The 4,794-nt window shown below is 32.4% G+C and overlaps 1 pseudogene; it reads right to left on the bottom strand.

Moving 5' to 3' along the window:
* Positions 1-1,585: 1,585 nt before the first annotated feature.
* Positions 1,586-3,683, bottom strand: LOC145029531 (MDIS1-interacting receptor like kinase 2 pseudogene; annotated as a pseudogene).
* Positions 3,684-4,794: the final 1,111 nt, after the last annotated feature.

Raw genomic sequence — 4,794 nt, 5'->3', positions numbered from 1 at the left:
ATCAACATCACATTCCTCTACCACTAACATAGGATAACTATCACTAAACATAACACTCCACCTTATTTTTTTTAATTAAATTTAATTAAAAAATACAAAAAAATCATATAATTGTTTTTTAAATACTAATTTCATTAATTTAAAATACTAAATTACATTAGTTAAAAACTACATTAAGTAAAACGAAAAAAAATTAAAATAACTTTAAAACTAAAAATTACATTAACTAAAATAAAAAACAAAAAAATAACATTAAGAATTAAAAGGATAAAATATCAAACTTCTAATTTGTGTTTTTTTAAGCAAAGTTATTCCATTTTGAAGAATTCTTCAATTTTTGCTAAGCTATGACATGTCTAAAACGTTGATGATTTGTGTTTTCATATTTCTCCATTGCCACATTAACTGGATCGATACCAGCTTCATGTATGTTGTTTACAACAAAATTGTAAATTTCATTGAACTCAGAACATTTGGGCCTCATATCGCGACACTTCAAACATATTTCATCAACATTTTGAATTGCACAACCCATAAAACCATGGAAAACACTTTCAACATTTATCCAAAAAGAACCGGAAGTTTTACCAGCATTGTCTTCCGAAACTATCACCATGTGCTAATTTCTCTTCTTCCTCTTCTAACCATTTATTATTTTTGGGAGACATAGTTTTTAAAGGATCAAACAACAAAAATGTATCTAAATGGGAGAAGAATTGTATGAAAATAAGAAGATGAGTGGTAGTATTTATAGGTGAATGTTGAAGAAATAGAAAAGAAGCCGTTAGGGAGGAGAAGAAAGTGGTCAAACGAGATTTAATGCAAGAAATTAAACTATTGGCCATTTGGGTTCGTTGTCCGGAGCACGGAGGGCCACGACCACGAACCACCAGGGTGTTGTGCATGGTCGTGATTCATGGCCACCTAGACCACGAACACTCCCGTGCTATCTATACCAGAAGGCCTTAGTCATCAAGTTCACATAACGATTATTGCATTCACCATCTAGTAAGTAATCTAAGATATGGTTATACTCTATGTATTGTTTTACTGGTTTCTATTTTCTGTATTGTCTTTGTAATGAATACCTATTATGATGGGCCTACGTTTCATCATCAGATTGTAAAATTATGATATTTCTCATTTGGCATTTAGGTGAACACAATACATTGCAATGTCACAATTGTTGTTTGAACTACGATTTGGAATGCAGATGATCAACACTAAAGAGTGATAGATTTGGGACCCTCATAATTATATGATATCCAATATGTCATACTTTACAACATTAATTTGTAGAAGGTTATAACATAATTCTAGCCAAAAATTCTGTATGCAAGTGCCTGGGTATAGGCATGTTGAAGATTTAACATTTAGTTCATACGTTAAGGATGCTACAGAGGAAGTCCGGTGTTCTTTAGCTCTACACAAAGTTTTGAATCTCATATCAGTTGCACAATAATGCACATCATGTTGATGTATTATGTATATGAGAACTAGTTTTGAATAAAAAACAATAAGACCACATAAACAGGTTTCACATAAAAACAAACGTGAAAGAAGTTTTAATCGGGAGGTACCGAAACAAAGATATGGTCATTAAGTACAAATGGTGACTCATCACTTGGATAATTCCTGAGACACGTTTCTCATTGTCGGATGAGAATTTGGGTCCATGCGAATGCATGCTAGTGCAACATCATAAACACGGAGAATTTCAATTTTAATCTGTCTGTCATCAGTTGGATAAGGGAGTCGCTTGTCAAATATACTTTCCAAAGTTGCACCTTCTCGGTTAGAATAGTTGAGAGACGTTAGGAGGTCTCCAGGATGCTTCCCTCCAACTGTTTCAAGTGCAAGCACTCCAAAGCTATATACATCACATTTTTCCTTCACAATGATGTTATACGCAAGTTCTACATGTTTATACCGAATATTTGTTAGTATAATTTCGCCTACTAATTAACATAGGTAAATGAATCATTAGAATCTACACATACATACCTGGAGCAATGTATCCCAAAGTTCCTACGACAACGGTTTGGTCGGAGGAATTAGGGTCAAGCAATTTCAATGCTCCAAAGTCAGCAACAAATCCTTCCATTTCTTTGTTCAAGAGAATGTTGTTGCTTGATATGTCTCGATGAATGATGGGTGGGCTGCAGTCATGATGCATGTATGACAAAGCATGGGCTACCTGTTTAATAATGTTTACCCTGTCTTCCAATCCAATATGACAGCGAATTCATTGTTATTCAATGCACAAAATAGGCTCCCTTTTTCCATGTATTCATATATAAGGAAGTTGCATTGGCTATGCAAACAAAAGCCATAGAGTTTCACAATGTTTTTGTGCCTTAGGTTGGTTAAGACTTGGATCTCGTTCTTGAAACTCTTGTCAAATGCTGGTTGCTTGGCTTCAAACCGATGGAGTTTCTTCAAAGCAAATGTTTTACCGTTAGGCAGTTTCGCTTCATAAACACTTCCATAGCATCCGATTCCAATGCAATATTTGAGGTCGAAGTCCTCTGTTGCCTTGATGAAGTCTTCGAATGCAAGTGTCCCATCATAATTTAATATTGAGCACACATCTCCATGTTTTTCTATTTCTGGTTGATTTTTCTCTGTGGTAGCCTTTTTACGACGGTAACCAATCACTAAAAAACAAAATCCAACAATCATGGGAAAAAGAATGTCCAAACGGAGGATGGATTTGTGTTTTTTGGAGGTGTTGCATAGAAAGCCAATTTCTGTACAATATCCCCAACAAGAAACGTTTAGACTATATTGTTGTAACCATAAGAAATTTGAACAATTAACTGCTTGTCCAACAAAAATATTATCGCTAAGGTTTAGATACGTTAAATGGTAGCAGTTATTTAATCCGTTGTAACCAGTTAGAAAGTTATCAAAGAGGCCTATATACTCTAATATACTTGGATACTGAAAGGATACATTCCCCGACAAACGGTTTGATGAAAAATCAAGGTAAGAGAGTCTACGAATTTGAGTTTGATCATGGAACCAAAAGACGGATGGATTCGACTGGTTAACCGATTTCGGCTAAGATCCAGAAATTCTAAATTTTTGAGCCTCCCCAACTGAGATGGCAGGGTACCAATGAAACTGTTACAGGAAAGGTCAAGGTGTTCGAATCGGGTGATATTGAACATGTAATTAAAAGATTGAAGGATTGGACATGTCAACTGATTGTAGCTAAGATCCAGAAACCTCAAGTTCTTGAGACTCCACAACTGAGATGGGAGGTTTCCGCTGAGATTGTTACCAGAAAGGTCAATGTATTCTAATTGGGTGAGATTGGTAAAGGATACAGGCAAGGTATCTCATGTGTTATAATTCCATGAGACAGAAATATAGGTCAGATTTTTCAGCAAGCCAATCTGGTGTAGGCTGTTTCCTTCAAGATTACTTTTTGAAATTTCTAACCTCTCAAGGCTCGGAAATGATGAAAAGAGTAAGTTTTTTAGTACACTTTCATCACGACGAAATATGTCTATTTCAACTACACTTGCATTGTTGCAGGTGAAATGATTCCAACCACAATAACAATAATATAATCCGTGAATATCAGTAGGACACTGGGATGCTAACATGAAAGAAAGCATCATCAGCATGGTTAACGTGTGCACAGGAATGCTAATTATGGAGGAGGTTTTCCGCATTGTTTGATGGTGTGACTTGTAAGGACAACTAATAACTTCATTTTGCATATGGAGACTATAGAATTTTAGAGTCAATGTAGAGGAGGAGACCCGAAGTCAATAGGTACTTGTTTTGATATATTTTTTCTAACCCCTCGTATGGGTTGTGTTTCTTCTAGAGTATTTAGAGTCGATGTAGAAGAGGAGACCTGAAGTCAATACAGTTTTGTATAATTATTATTTTTATTTTTAAATGAGTTGTTTTTAGAAATTATTTGCAAAAGTGGATTGATTCTAAATTCATTTGTAAAATCAGTTGTTCTTACTTTTTTGGATGACCCCACACAAAAAAGCAACGACCACTTGTCGTTTAATGGTTTATTTTATGGGTGTTGACGTAGAACTCCATTCTAATTCTAATATAGTATAATACACTCTAATCTATATAGGTTATTATGTTACCTAATATTTTACTAACTTTTACTATTTATTATCTTATTATTATATAATCATTTTATTAACTTTATTTATTTTTCAATTATCGGCATAAACTTTTAAAATTCATGGTAACTTGATCAAGTTATTGAATTATATATATATATATATATATATATATATATATATATATATATATATATATATATATATATATATATATATATATGGTTTGAAATTGGAATATCGAAGCAATATGTGTTCGTACTTTGACGTAAATGAGATATGGTTCCAATCACAGACCAATTAATTTTATTAACTTTATTTTTCAATTATTAACTATTTCTTACGATTAACGATTTCTATTAATCTTATTATTATTTAAATAATAGTTTATAAATAAATAGTAACAAATATGATTTTTCTTTTTCTATGTACGTCGTATTTTTTTACAGTAACATGTTTTAGTCTTTAACTTATTATTGTGATTTACATATGTTAATACAACTATTTTTTTGAAAAAAATTGGACCATTTATTCATACGTTTATAAGATAAATAAGATAATAACGATATAAATTTCAAAAAAATATTCTAAACAAATCCTCACCAATCTTTTTTTTCTTTTAAATTTCAAATATTACATAGCAAAAATTTGATACAAAAACAAGCAACAACTAACCATTTATAGTCATAAA

This window comes from Lactuca saligna, chromosome 2 (assembly GCF_052625555.1).
Source record: "Lactuca saligna cultivar CGN05327 chromosome 2, ASM5262555v1, whole genome shotgun sequence".
NCBI lineage: Eukaryota > Viridiplantae > Streptophyta > Magnoliopsida > Asterales > Asteraceae > Lactuca > Lactuca saligna.
The sequence above is the reverse complement of the archived record's forward strand: the minus strand, read 5'-3'. Positions and strand labels throughout refer to the sequence as shown.